Source organism: Durio zibethinus, chromosome 22 (genome assembly GCF_047325235.1).
Source record: "Durio zibethinus cultivar Kanyao isolate XHJ-2024 chromosome 22, ASM4732523v1, whole genome shotgun sequence".
NCBI classification, from domain to species: Eukaryota; Viridiplantae; Streptophyta; class Magnoliopsida; order Malvales; family Malvaceae; genus Durio; species Durio zibethinus.
Genome location: NC_143183.1, coordinates 9,632,055 through 9,647,726, shown reverse-complemented (window position 1 = coordinate 9,647,726; position 15,672 = coordinate 9,632,055). Strand labels below are relative to the sequence as shown.

The following is a 15,672-nucleotide window of genomic DNA, read 5'->3' as shown; positions in this document are numbered from 1 at the left end:
ATCTGTTTATCGAACCAATTCAAATAGTTATGACGATTTATATTTTAATTTCTTATAACCTTTCGTTCTTTCATAAAACAATTATTTTTATTCATACAAGTTTATTCGAAATAAAATAATACTAATGTAATAATATTTTGAAAATTAATAACTAATAGATTTAAAAAATAAATTTTTTGCCTAAATCAATTCAAATAATTAAGGCTATAGGAACAATTCTTTATTTTAAATTGTTATGACATTTTGTTTTATCATAAAATAAAATTTTCAGTTCTTACTAACTTATTCAAAATAAAATATAAAAAATTTATTAATATTTCAAAATTTAATCAATAAGAGATTTAATAAATAATTTTGTTTGCTGAACCAGTTGAAATAATTATGACTATTTGAATAATTAAAATAAATTAGTTTAACTGTTGTAAATGGTAGAGTGACCTTGTTGCCATGATTCACTAAGATTTAGCCCTTTGTCGCTTTAATTTGTCCCTTTCCCCCACACCCACCAAGGCCTTCTCACTTCATTTTTTTTAACCACACCCCTCTGGAGTTGGGGATGAATGGTGTTCCCCATTGCAACCAATTTGGTTAGGCAATAACATCCTTCCTTCGAATGTCCAAGTAAACAGCAACTAAATGCCCTCGGTATTTATTACAAGGATGGGCTCGCCCTCAGTGTGAACACTTGCCTTAATCTCCATCAACACACACTAACCTTCGATGTAGGTTGTTACCTCGAATGCCATCAACTGCCTTTGGCCCTCGATTGCTACATGGGCAACCACATCTAACATTGTCAGCGGATGCCAGCCTATTATTGCCTTGGACACCATTAGTAGATGCTGACCTTTTTGTGTGGGATGTTGCCTTTGACACCATCACCAAATACATGCAATGTTTGAGTGGGTACTTGACTTAATCACTATTGGCATAAGCTGGTCCTTAATGCTGGTTGTTGCCTTGGACACATTTATGGTAGATGTTGACACTTGCTATGGCATGTGTACCATGACCTTTCCACCCAAGGCACTTGTCTACCTTTCGATCACCATTGGCATGAAATGATGCTCAGTGTGTGTGTCACAAGCTTCGGTCTTAAGCCAAACCACATACGGCCTTGGACAAGAAATTGACTCGTGTGCCTACATTAGCCTACAAAGCTCAAGTGCTCATCATAATTCTAGCTTGTCAAAGATTATGCTGTAGTACTAAGCCTTCTAAAAGCCTACAAATCTGATCCTCCCAAGATTGTATTCAGGCATGCCTGCACCTGGGTCTGACCATCACTCGTACCTTGAATATCAGTGCTCGAACTTAGGTCTGACCATGTGCCCACGTATCGCTCACCAGCACTCGCACTTGGGTCTAGCTCAACTCTACCAAACTTGAACATGTGCTTGAGCCTCTAGAGTCTTGATCATTGTTTACACCACTATTCTGGACTAGTTCCTTGTGACTTAGGCTTGCAATAAGCTATAAGGTCTAGTCTTCTCAACTGTCAGACCCTACTCTTCTAGAACTGAAACTACTACTCAACTGAAAAAAACCCTTGGGCTTAGACCAGTTTGTAGACTATGATACATGCACATTCCTTAACCACCATCAGGGCATGTTAGCCCTTGGTCTAGGCACATGCTTCAACCACCATGCTGGGTCGCACACCATGCGAGGGTATCTTGGGCCTGAGCAGCATACCATGTGCACCACAACCAGGTAGTAGGTGGGTTTAGGCACATCTTCATATTTTTGCCATGCTAATAGCATTTTTATGGTTTGTAAATTCATATAAGTGCTCACTAGCTCCCACACCTAGGCTTGGCTTAATTATGTCAAACCTGAACACCATGCCTGAGCCTTTGGAGAATTGATCATTGCCCATACCACTGTTCTGGGCTAGTTCCCCATAACTTGAGCCTCCGTAAGTCTCAAAGCTTGGTTCCTTTGGTTGTCGGACCTTGTTCAACTAAAACCGTGACACAGGTGCATGCCTTGACCACCATTAGGACATGTTAGCCCTAGGTCTCAACACATGCTTCGACCACTATCGGCATATGTTGGCTTTTTATGCGGGTAGTTATTTCAAACACCATTGGCACATGCTAGGTTGTACACCACACAAAGGTATCTTAGGCTTAAGCCATGCACCATGCATACTATGATAGGGCAGTAGGTGGGTTCAAACACATCTTCATATTTTTATTGGGCCAATACCATTTTTATGGCTTGTAAATTGATATAAGCACTCACCAATGCCTGCACTAGGAGCTACTGTAATTCTACCAAACTTGAACACGATGTTTAAGCCTTTCAAGTTTTGATCACCGCCAAATCCAATATTTTGGGCTAGTTCCTTATGACCTGGGCCTTTAGTAAGCCTTAAGGCTTGGTCCCCCTGGCTGTTGGATCCTATCCGCCTAGAATCAAAATTGTTCCTTGACTCGGAGAGAACTCTTAAGCCTAGACCAACATGCAGACTATGATATATGCACATGTCTTGACTACCATCAAGATATGTTCACCCTTGGTCTCAGCATATGCTGGCCCTTTGTGCAGGTAGTTCACTCAAACACCATCAGCACATGCTGGGCCACGCATCATGTGCTCCACAATCAGACAATAGGTGGGTTCAGACACATCTTCATATTTTTGCCATGCCAATGCCATTTTTATGGATTGTAAATTCATATAATGGTTCCCTAAACCTTCCTGTGAAGTTTCACGGTAAGATGACTCATTTCTTATTTTTTATAATTTTTAGGATTTTTTTAAAATTTTTTTAAGAGTTTTGGCCTCAAATTTGGTATATGTGATTCTTGTATTTTTGTTAGCATCCACAAAAAAATTTAGCTAAAATGTCAAAGTGTGGAAGATTTTGTGTCCATTTGAAAAAAGGTCCCCATTTTAGACACTTGAATGGCTACTTGCTACAAACCGATAAAAGCTCTTATGCTTTTTAAAGGGGTTGAGTAGTCGAGGTTGCGTAGGGGATAAAGAGCCAATATAAGGGTCAAAGGCCAACACCCATCGCATATCATGTGCGTACACCCCCTAACCCCTCTCCTAATCATCAAAACCCCCAATGTTGTTGATCAGGTTCTTTGGTGATACTTCAGTGATGGTGCCCTAGGCAAAAAAATATGACATTAGTGCATGCCTGAGCTCAACATGTGCACCGTGGCCTAGAATCAAACTTTGACCAAGGCCTTGACCATTATTGGCACAAGCTAACCTTTGGTACAGGCACTTGCCTCGACCACTATCGGCACATGCTGGCCTTTGATGCATGCATTTGCCTTGATCATCATTAGAAGAATATGGCCCTTCATACGAACTGTTGCCTCTATCACTATTGGCACATCCTAGCCTTTGCTACGGGTACTTGCCTCGAATACCATCGACACATGCTGGGTCTTGGTACAAGCACAAGCCTTGACCACCACCAGCACTTGTGGACCCTTGGTGTGGGATATGCCCATTTGAAAAAAGTGTCCCCATTTTAGACACTTTAATGTCTATGCTAGCATATCTATAAAATCTCTTATGCTCTTTAAGGGTTGTTTGTCTGGGTGCTCTCTCTCCCTTCTTCGGAGGTAGTAGGTGTGCGTGATGGGCCTTTCATTTTGTACATCCATGGTAATGTCCTTGAGGCAAAATATATGCCATGCATGCCTTTTGGTCATGTTTTTCAGAGACTAGTTGCTTCAGTGACTCACAAGAGCCTATAGCCTTGACCGATTGGCATGCAGTCAAAAAAGGTCGAGCTCAAGCCTGTGCCTACGACTAATGCTATCCCATACCCTAAAACCATGTCTCTGAATCACGTAATAATTCCCTGGGGTGGTGCAAGCAAAAGCCATGATAACGGGCTTAGGTTGGCCAAGTCTTTCAGGTATTTAATAGTCTCATGATCATTTCTCGTTGACCATAAAAAATGCCTTGGCCTGGCCAAGCCAGTGAATGCAATCAATGCTGCCTAAGACCCCAGGAACAAGTCTTTGAATTGGGTAACATCCTTCTAAGGTGGTGACAGCAGAGTTTGCATGTGCAGTCTTGGCCAAACTAAGCATTGGTGGTATTATGCCATTGTTGCCTATTGGATGGTAGATGCAGTCTCATAACCTTTGCTTGTGTTTTTCCCCTGCTAAGTGGTTGTGGTATGGCTCATGCGTCATTTCCTCTGCTTGGTCATTGTGTAATCGATTGGGTGGGTTGTGGATCGGTGTGTATGAATGCTACCACTTGTATGCAATGGGCATAAGAGTAGTGCTATGGTTATACGTGTTGACAGGCTCTATGCTTGATGCATCAAATTGTCGATCATCACCCTCTTCAATCTCCTTTATGCGGTCATCATACCCTAGGGGTACGATTGAGATCTTGTGTTAAATACCTAAATTGAAGAAAATTGAATGTCTTGCCATCCCTCATCTGCCTTGTGTTCGTAATGGTTACGAGTCAGACTTTAATTGTGCTTCAGGTCCCAAGTGTGCCATCTAAACCCCTGTGGCCACATTGGTACACTAGTGTTCATTCATGCTCTCGAATGCAAAATGTTTTATAGGCACTAGCCCTCAGCCCTCGTTCGTTTAAAGCTATGCATTTTACATGCTATACACACGATGCTTGTGCTCCATGTTGGCTTTCTCTACCATTCAGTCGGTGTGTTAAGGCTTATGCAGTCCCAATGTCCTAAAAGAATGCTCCTTGGTTGATCCTGCTAGTAGTCTTATGCTTGTCTCAAAGATTAAGCCATGCATGTGTAAGTATGAACTAATTATGGCTCATTAAATCAATTATAGTTTGTTTGATGGTATCTACTACTCAGATAACCATAGTAATTCTACAGTTGAAGCATATAACAAACCCTTGCTTCTAGAAAGGATGCATTTATTAGATAAAAGGTTGACACGAGCTTTGCCCTTTGCTCTAATCATTCATTATAACTCGACAGATCGCACGGCCTTTGTGCCAGTGACGCATCATTCAAAAATTTACCCTATCAACTTTTGATGGTAGAATAGTGGCCTACTATGGTGGTGATCGATAACGAAGAATTATGATTAGATTCTGGAGAGGGAACCTAAGAAAAGGCTAACACATTCAAGGAGGGTTGCAGGTAAAAAAATTACCCAATTTTGACATGAAGAGGTTGTGATAATAGATAACAATATCGGGCTCTATGAGTCTAGTAATTGAAATAAATACAATCTAAACCCTTAATGATGATCCATTGGAGGACAAGTTTGGTGCCAACAGCCATGGTAAGTCTAGCCCTAGTAGCATATATTTAAGTTATTATAGTTAAAAAACTTGTAGTTGGAACTAGGGTTGGGTCATTTGATCCACCTCACGGTAAGCACCAGTCTACTTGTCTTTATAACCAATGATGCGCTCCTGACCTTAGCTAGCCAGCTTATTCCTCTGGTGATGTTACTTTGTAAAACTTAGAGTGCTCAAAGTAGGCCTATGTTTGTATACATTAGCATAAGATAACATCATAGGATTTTGGTGCTATTGTGTTGGCCTTTGGGATTAAAGTAATGATTAACAAAGATAGTTAGAGGTATTTGTATTTTATAGTCAGAGGTGAAATTATTGGATTTATGAAAGATGAACAACAGCGAAATCATTTACCAAAGATGTTTTCATTAATCAAGAATGAAAGTTGGGAGCTTGAAGTTGATCAAATACCATCCTAGTCTTAACTATAAATGATGTCGACCAGGGATCAACCAATGTTACTTTTAGGACTTCGTCGACACCTTATGAAAAATCAAAGTTTTCGGATTCTAAGGAGAGTATGGTTTCAAGGCTGAAACTTAAAGGAATTGATGGAAGGGCACCACCAGGAATGGAACTTGTAGTTTAATTTAACTCAACACAAGGAAACTTATCAAGTTCATACATAATAAGGATTGACATTCTAAGAGCTCTTTTTTTATTCTATAAGTGGTGGTGCTTGGCTGTTCTTAGTTGGTAGAGTGATTTATCTACTTAATTCTATTAACAAACGAGACCTCAGCCTATTAACTAGCTATGAGGAGATGATCCTTAATGGCTAGCTTCTTAAAGGGACTATGGTTGCTTAGACCAAGAAAGTTTGAGGTAATAACAGGTTTATGATGTCTTTAGATGTTTTGGGCTACATGTGTGCTACACTGATGTATTCAACAAGTCTATAGCCTTAGCTAACAAGCTTGGGTAATCTTTGAAATTTCATCATGATAGGCATAGATCATTACAATTATTAGTCTTCAACGAAGAATTCCTAATAAGTGCGAGTCATCAGCTTACGTTGACTACATCTCTACCTTTTGTACACACCTCCTGTCACTCCTACCAATTGAATGGTCCAGTGAAATGTTCAGATTGTAGTGACATGGACGGTTCACTACCTGTGATGTTGTGAGAAGTCCACTAAACCTTATCATTTAGAAGAATGAGAAGTCATAACAAGGTTTCCATAGGTGAGCTTGTAGAAGGATCATTGTCAAAATTGGCTCAACGAATGACCCATGAATGTGTTAACGAAACACCAAAGGGGTAAGGGTGCCTCTATGGCCTGAGCTCTTTCTGGCCTTAGGCATGTGCGACAATTGCTTTGTTCTACCTCCTAAGTAAATGAAATGATCAATATCATTGCTTGTGACCAAATAACAAACCTTGAGCATGAATTGTGCTAAGGAACCTAAATGAAAAAGAGCACATGTGCTATCGCCACCCTATTTACGGTGTATGCGTGGGCAGCGCCATGGCTCTTTTTGTCAAAAAAAACCAAAATGACTATTGGTAACAGATATCTTGGCTCTCATATTAATAAAAAATGTAGTGAAATGTGACATTTGGTGTGAATTGTAGAATCTCATGAACTATTGAGTCTTTGAACACAAGTTGTGCCCTAAGCCCTTAGGCCAAGGGCACGCCTACCTAGGTGTCATGCATCATCACCCTCCAACCTCTTGCCTATCAACTCTGATTGAGGGGGCGAAATATAGCTTCCCATGATCTCGTCGATCGTGATTGGTCCAAAAATGAGTCCCTAACAACGATAGTGTCATAACCATCAATGGTAAAGCTCACTACATGCCTTGTTCCGATGAGACGTGCCCATTGTTCATCTAGACCCCATCGAACCCCCCGGATCGTTTAGTCAATGCTCACATTATGACCCATTGAGTTTAAGCATATCAATAAGTAGAGAAAAATAAACTTACCAGGATTCCCATAGTAACAACGATTGAACTGGGAAAAGCCTAGCTTGAGAATCGAGCATATCTGTGTTCGAATTGTAGTCTGTAGAAGCATCCTTAGTGGCAGACTGAGCCTATGTCCCTTGGAAAAATGGCACTATAGAGGGTGAGAGCCCTGTTATGCCTGGACCTTATCGCACCATAAGACGTCATTTGCGAGTCGAGTTTTTTTTGGGAATACAACCCCAATCAGATAGTAAATTTTGTCCAAGGCTGAATACAGGTGAGAGACCAATAGCGAACAAGTTCCGTGAAGGAAAGATGAAAGGACTTTGAAAATAGAGTCAAAGAGTAATTAATAAATTATTAGTAATTTAATAAGTTGAAACAATTCAAATACTAGATAAATAGAAAAAATTATTTTATCACAAAATAAAAGGTCATAATGATTTGAAATAGATAATTATTTAAATAACCATGACTATTTAAACTTGCTCATTAAATAGATTTATTTTTAAAATTTTTTACTTATTAGCTAAAAATTAAGAAATTAATGTTATTTTAATCTGAATAAGTTTGAATAAATAGAAACAATTGTCTTATAATGAAACAAAAAGTCATAATGATATGAAATAAATAATAGTTCAAAGAGTTATAACTGTTTGAATTTGTTTGATAGACAGATTTATTTTTATATGTTATACTTATTAATTGTCTGAATATTAATTAATTTGTATTATTTTATTCATAAAAGCTTGTATGAACAGAGGCATTTGTTTTATAACAAAACAAATAGTTATAACAATTTGAAATAGATAATTGTTTAAATAGTTATATAACTATTATAAACTTAAACAAATCACCTTAGGTTTCAATTCTAATTACTTGAATATTAATTATTAATAACAAAATATATAGATGAAATAAATAACAATATTAAAATAATTTAATAAATATTGGTCATTGTAAACAAATTAATAATAATTACTTGAATATTAATTGAAAATAATTAAATAAGAATAAATAATAATTATTAATTTAAAAGATAATTGATTTAATTATTGACCATTTAACAAAATGGCCATAAGAATAATAAATTTTTAGATATATTTTAAAATAATCATATCTTAATAATTTAATAAGTAAGAATTTGTTATAATTGTTATAACAATATATCGATAATTATTTTATTGTCATCTTAGTAACTTATTTGGAATAAAATAAAATAAATTTATTAATATTTAAAAAATTAATAAGTATGGGATTTAAAAAATAATTTTGTTTGTCAAACTACTCAAATAATTATGATTATTTGAATAATTATCTATTTCAAATCGTTATGACTTTTTCTTTTGTCATAAAACAAATGTTTTTGTTCATATAAGTTTGTTTGGAATAAAATAATATTAATCTATTCATATTTTGAAAATTAAGAAGTAAGAGATTTAAAAAATAAATCTATTTACTAAACCAGTTCAGTTAGTTATAACTATTTAAACAATTCTTTATTTCAAATCATTATGACCATTTTTTTGTCATAAAATAATTGTTTTTGTTCATACAGTCTTTTTCAGAATAAAGTAATGCTAATGTATTAATATTTTGAAAATTCATAAGTAACAGATTTAAAAAATGAATTTGTTGGCCTGACCAGTGTAATAGTTATGATTGTTTGAACAATTATTTATTTCAAATAATTATGACCTTTTGTTTTATCACAAAGCAATTGTTTCTATTCGTAAAAGCTTCTTTGAAATAACATAAATCTAATTTATTAATATTCTTAAAACAATGAGTAAGAGATTTAAAAAATGAAACTATTTTTCAAACAAGTTCAAATAGTTATGACTATTTGAACAATTATCTATTTCAAATCATTAGGACCTTTTATTTTATCATAAAACAATTTTTTCTACTCATACAAGCTTATTTCAAATAAAATTATACAAATTTATTAATATTTAGACATTTAATAAGTAAAAGATTTAAAAAATAATTTTTTTTACCAAATAAGTTTAAATAGTTATAACTGTTTGAATACTTATTTATTTCAAACCATTATGACATTTTGTTTTATCATAAAACAGTTGTTTTTCTCCATACAAGCTTATTTGGATTAAAATAATACTAATTTTTTACTATTTTGATAATTAATAAGTAAAAGATTTTAAAAATAAATATATTTACCTAACAAGTTCAAATAGTCATAAGTATTTGAGTAATTATCTATTTAAAATCATTTTGACCTTTTGTTTCATCCTAAAACAATTGTATCAATTCATATAGGCTTATTCAAAATAAAATAATACTAATTTATTAATATTCCAAAAAATAATGAGTAAGAGATTTAAAAAATGAAACTATTTTTTGAAATCAATAATTGTAAGCGATTATTAATATTAAGACAATAATAAGTAAAAGATTTAAAAATTTATTAATATTAAGACAATTAATAAGTAAAAGATTTAAAAAATAAATCTATTTATCGAATAAATTCAAATCGTTATGACTATCTGAATAATTATTTATTTCAAATTCTTATGACTTTTTTATTTTGTCATAAAACAATTGTTTCCATCCATACGAGCTTATTCGGATTAAAATAATATTGATTTATTAATATTTCAACAATTAATAAGTAAAAGATTTTTAAAAAATAAGTTTACTAAACAAGTTCAAATAGTCATTACTATTTGAATAATTATCTACTTCAAATCATTGTAACATTTTGTTTTGTAACAAAACAATTGTTTCAATTCATGTTAGCTTATTTGAAATAAAATAATACTAATTTACTAATATTTCAAAAATTAAAAAGTAAGAAATTAAAAAAATAAATCTATTTATCGAACAAGTTCAAATAATTATGACTATCTTAATAATTATCTATTTCAAAACATTACAACATTTTGTTTTGTCATAAAACAATTGGTTCTATTCATTCAAGCTTATTTCAAATAAAATAATATAAATTTATTGATATTCCAAAAATTAATAAGTAAAAATTTTAAAAATAAATTTATTTAAAAATTAATGTTCCAAAACCAATTGTTTCTATTTATACAAAATTATTCAAAATAAAATAATAATATTTTATTACTATTTTGAAAATTAATAACAAATTTAAAAACTAAATCTCTTTACTGAACCAATTCAAATAGTTATGACTATTTGAACAATTATCTATCTTCAATTGTTATGATTTTTGTTTTGTCCTAAAATATTTAATTTTTGTTCAACAAGCTTATTCAGAGTAAAATATTGCTAAATTAATAATAGTCTAAACATTAATAAGGATTTAAAAAATAAATGTGTTTGCTGAATCAGTTCAAATAGTTAAGACTACTAGAACAATTGTTTATTTCAAATTATTTTGACCTTTTGTTTAGTCATAAAATAATTGCTTCAACTCATACATGCTTATTCAAAATAAAATAATACTAATTATTAACATTCAAAAAATTATTAAGTAAAAAATTAGAAAAAATATCTATTTACCGAAAAATTCAAATTTTTTGACTATTTGAACAATTATCTATTTAAAATCGTTATGACCTTATATTTTATCATAAAACAATTGTTTCAGTTCATAAAAGGTTATCTGAAATCAAATAATATCAGTTTATTAATATTATAAAAATTGATAAGTTAGAGATTTAAAACATAAATTAGTTTATCAAATCAGTTCAAATAATTATAGCTATTTAAATAATTATCTATTTCAAATCATTATGAACTTTTGTTTGCCATAAAACAATTGTTTTTCATCATACAAGCCTATTCAAAATAAAATAATACTAATTTATTAATATTTGAAAAATTAATAAGTAAGAGATTTAAAAAATAAATCTGTTTATCGAATCAATTCAAATAGTTATGACTATTTGAATAATTATATATTTCCAATCGTTATAACCTTTTGTTTTGTCATAAAACAATTATTTATCTTCATACAAGCTTATTCAAAATAAAATAATACTAATCTAGTAATATTATGAAATTTAATAACTGATAGATTTAAAAAATAAATTTGTTTACTGAACCAATTCAAATAGTTAAAGCTATATAAATAATTATCTATTTCAAATTGTTATGACCTTTTGTTTTGTTGTAAAACAAATGTTTTTGTTCATATAAGTTTGTTCAAAATAAAATAATATTAATTTATTAATATTTCAAAATTTAATAAGAGATTTAATAAATAAATCTATCTACCATACTAGTTCAATTAGTTATAACAATTTGAACGGTTATTTATTTCAAATCGTACTAAATTAATAATTTGTTAATAAATTTGAATCATACCTTTTGTAATTTAAACTTATTAAAAGTATTTTAATTGAGTTGTTATAAAACAACAGCTAAATAATTAGAACAATATAATAGTTATTGTAATTAATTAAAATATTTATTACTAATAATTTATAAATATTTATAAAATATTATAGGAAAAAACTACAAATAATAGAATTTATTATAAACTTATCCTAATACCTAATAATAATAATATTATTATTATTTATTATTAATATCAATATTAATTATTATTAATTAATTATATGTTAATAATTTAATTAAAATTATTAATTGTTTAGTTGTCTAAATAGTCATAACTATTTAAATTTGTTCAATAAACGAATTTATTTTTTCAAATCTTTTGCTTATTAATTTTTTGAATGTTAATAAATTTAGATTATTTTATTCCAAATAAGCATGTAAGATATAAAACAAATATTTTATGACTAAACATAAGATTGGAACGATCTGAAATAGATAATTATTCTAATAGTTTTAACTATTTGAATTGGTTCGGCAAAAAAATTTCTTTTTTAAATCTTTTATTAAATTAATATTATTTTTAACTGAATAAGCTTCTATGATAAGAAATAATTCTTTTATGACAAAACAAAGATCTTAATGATTTGAGACCGATAATTGTACAAATAGTCATAACTATTTGAATTGGTTTGATAAACATATTTATTTATTTTTTAAATATCTTACTTATTAATTTTTGAAATATTAAAAAATTAGTAATATTTTATTTCTAATAAGCTTGTATGATCAAAAACAAATATTTTATGATAAAACAAAAGGTCATAACGATTTGAAACAAATAATCATTCAAATGGCCATAATTATTTTAATTGATTTGGTAAACAAATTTATTTTTAAATTTCTTACTTATTATTTTAGGAAATATTAATAAATTGGTATTATTTTATTCCATCTAAGCGTGTATTAACTTACATAATTGTTTTATGACAAATCAAAAAGTTATAATGATTTTAAATAGAAAATTGTTCAAATGGTAAACAAATTTATTTTTTTAAATCTCTTTTTTGAATGCTAATAAATTATTATGAATTTATTCTAAATAAGCTTGTATGAACTAGAACAATTGTTTTATAACTAAATAAAAGGTTAGAATGATTTTAAATATTTAATTGTTTTAATAGTCTTGACCATTTGAACTTATTTGTAAACAAATTTATTTTTTAAAGTTCTTACTTATTAATTTTTAAAATATTATTAAATTAATATTATTTTAATCAGAATAAGCTTGCACAAACAAAACAATTGTTTTACGACAAAAGAAAATGTCATAACGATTTAAAATAGATAATCATTCATATCATCGTAACTATTTTAACTGGTTCAAAAATTAGATCTATTTTTTAATTTTCTTGGTTATTAAGTTTCAAAATATTATTAAATTAATATTCTTTTATTCCAAATAAAATAGCATGAACATAACCAATTGTTTAATGACAAAATAAATGGTTATAACAATTTAAAATAGATAATTATTCAAATAGTCAAAATTATTTGAAATGGTTTGGTAAACAAATTTACTTTTTAAATCTCTTACTAATTAATTTTCTAAATATTAATAAATTAGTATTATTTTATTTTGAACAAATTTATCTTAACAAAAACAATTGTTTTATGACAAAACAATAAGTAATAATGATTTGAAATAAATAATTGTTCAAATAGTTATAATTATTTGAACTGGTTTGATAAATAGAATTATTTTCTAAATCTCTTATAATTTTTGAAGTATTAATAAATTAGTTTTAATAGTAAATGTATTATTTTATTAATAACTAATATTTAAATTAACATTTAAAGATTTGTTAATATTATTAATAAAGTAGTACTATCGATTAGTACTTATTAAATATTTTATTGTTATCGATTAATATTATCGATATTACAGTATAATTTGAATAATATTAATAATAACTATTAATTATTAATTTATTTTTTAATATTATATAATAAAATGACTTAAAATATATAATTGTTTAAATAGTCATAATTATTTGAACTAATAATAAGGTATTAGTACTAATGTTAATTATAAAATTAACTTATAATAATTTAATCGTAATAAATTAGTATTATTTTATTTCAAATAAGCTTGTATGTTGAAAATTAATTATTTTATGACAAAACAAAAGGTAATAACGATTTAAAATAGATAATTATTCAAATGGCCATAATTATTTAATCTGATATTGTTATTCTTATATTAGTAATTCATAAAATATTATATATAATATAATTATAAATAAACAATTATTATATTTAAATTATTATTTAAATATATAAATATAAGTATTAATAGTATTTTATCATATACTTGATTAAAAATGATAGTTTAAATAGATACTATAAATATCAATTACAGTATTATAAATATATAGTTAATAATTATATTATAAAAAATTTATAACAAGAGCTTATAAATTTTATATTTATTAATTTAATCTTATAATAATATATATAGATTATTATTTAAACTATAATGACTATTATAATAACATTAAATATTATTATTAAATAATAATAATAATAGTATTAATAATAATATAACTATAATTAATTAATTATAATCATTATGACTATTATTATTATTAATTACTTAAGTATATTGATAATTAATATTTAAGAATAATATTTTATTATTAATATTCAATTAACTATTTAAACAAATATCTAATATAATTATAAATAAACAATCATTATTATTAAGTATCATAATAATAATTAAAAATATTATTAGTTTATTTTTTAAATATGAATAAATTTACGTTAATACTCTATATTTTAAATTCTAATAAATTTAACTATTCTAAATAAAATAGTATGAACAGAACCGATTGTTTGATGATAAAATAAAATATTATAACGATTTGAAATAAATAATTATTAAAATAATCAAAACTATTTGAAATGGTTTGGTAAGCAGATTTTCTTTTTAAATCTCTTACAGATTTATTTTCTAAATATTAATAAAACAATATTATTTTATTTCAAACAAACTTATATTAACAAAAACAATTGTTTTATGACAAAACAAATCTTTGAATATTTTTACTTTAAAATAGATTTGAAATTAAATATTTAATTTTTAAATTAAACAAATTTAAACTTACATTAGAATAATATTCAAATAGTTATGAATATTTGACTTATAAGATTTCAAATATAAAAATTTAATAACTAAGAGATTTAAAAGGTAATATTTTTCTAATTATTTAGTTGTTTTATGACAACTCAATTAAAAAACTTTTACTAAGTTTAAATTACAAAAGGTACGATTCAAATTTATTAACAAATCATTAATTTAGTATGATTTGAAATAAATAAATGTTCAAATTGTTATAACTAATTGAACTAGTATGGTAAATAGATTTATTTATTAAATCTCTTATTGATTTTTGAAATACTAATAAATTGATATTATTTTATTTCGAACAAACTTATATGAATAAAAACATTTGTTTTACGACAAAACAAAATGTCATAACGATTTGAAATAGATAATTATTCATATAGCCTTAACTATTTGAATTGGTTCAGTAAACAAATTTATTTTTTAAATCTATCAGTTATTAAACAATTTGTAAATTATCAAATAATTTATATAATTATTTATTTATTAATATTATTAATTATTATAATTAATTATGAATTATGTTAAACATTAGTTTATATGAATATAATTAATAATTTCTTAAGGGATTTAATTATATTAATAAATATAAATTATAAAATTATAAAATATTTATTATAATTAAATATATAAATTTAATTAAAATAGATCTATTATTAGTATATTATTTTGAATAATATTTCCTTAAATAATCTTATTTAAAATAAAATAAATTAATATGAACTGGTAATAATTATATTTATTAATTATAAAAAATAGATAAAATATAATTTAATTTAATATTTTAATTAATAATTTATTGTGATACTTAATTACGATTCTAAATAGTAATAATTATCTAAATCAAGGACTCAATGTATTCAAAATATTTAATTTAACATTAATAATAATAAATATTAATAAATTAGTATAAAAATTATTGCTATTTAGAATCATTATAACCTTTTGATTTGTCATAAAATAATTGTTTCAGTTAATACAAGCTTAGATGGAATAAAATAATACTAATTTATTAAT

The 15,672-nt window shown here is 27.6% G+C and overlaps 2 pseudogenes; both read left to right on the top strand.

The window, feature by feature from the left end:
• The first annotated feature begins 4,701 nt into the window (after positions 1-4,701).
• Positions 4,702-6,490, top strand: LOC149512590 (18S ribosomal RNA; annotated as a pseudogene).
• A 291-nt stretch (positions 6,491-6,781) lies between these two features.
• LOC149512589 (5.8S ribosomal RNA) lies at positions 6,782-6,937 on the top strand (annotated as a pseudogene).
• The last annotated feature ends 8,735 nt before the right edge of the window (positions 6,938-15,672 follow it).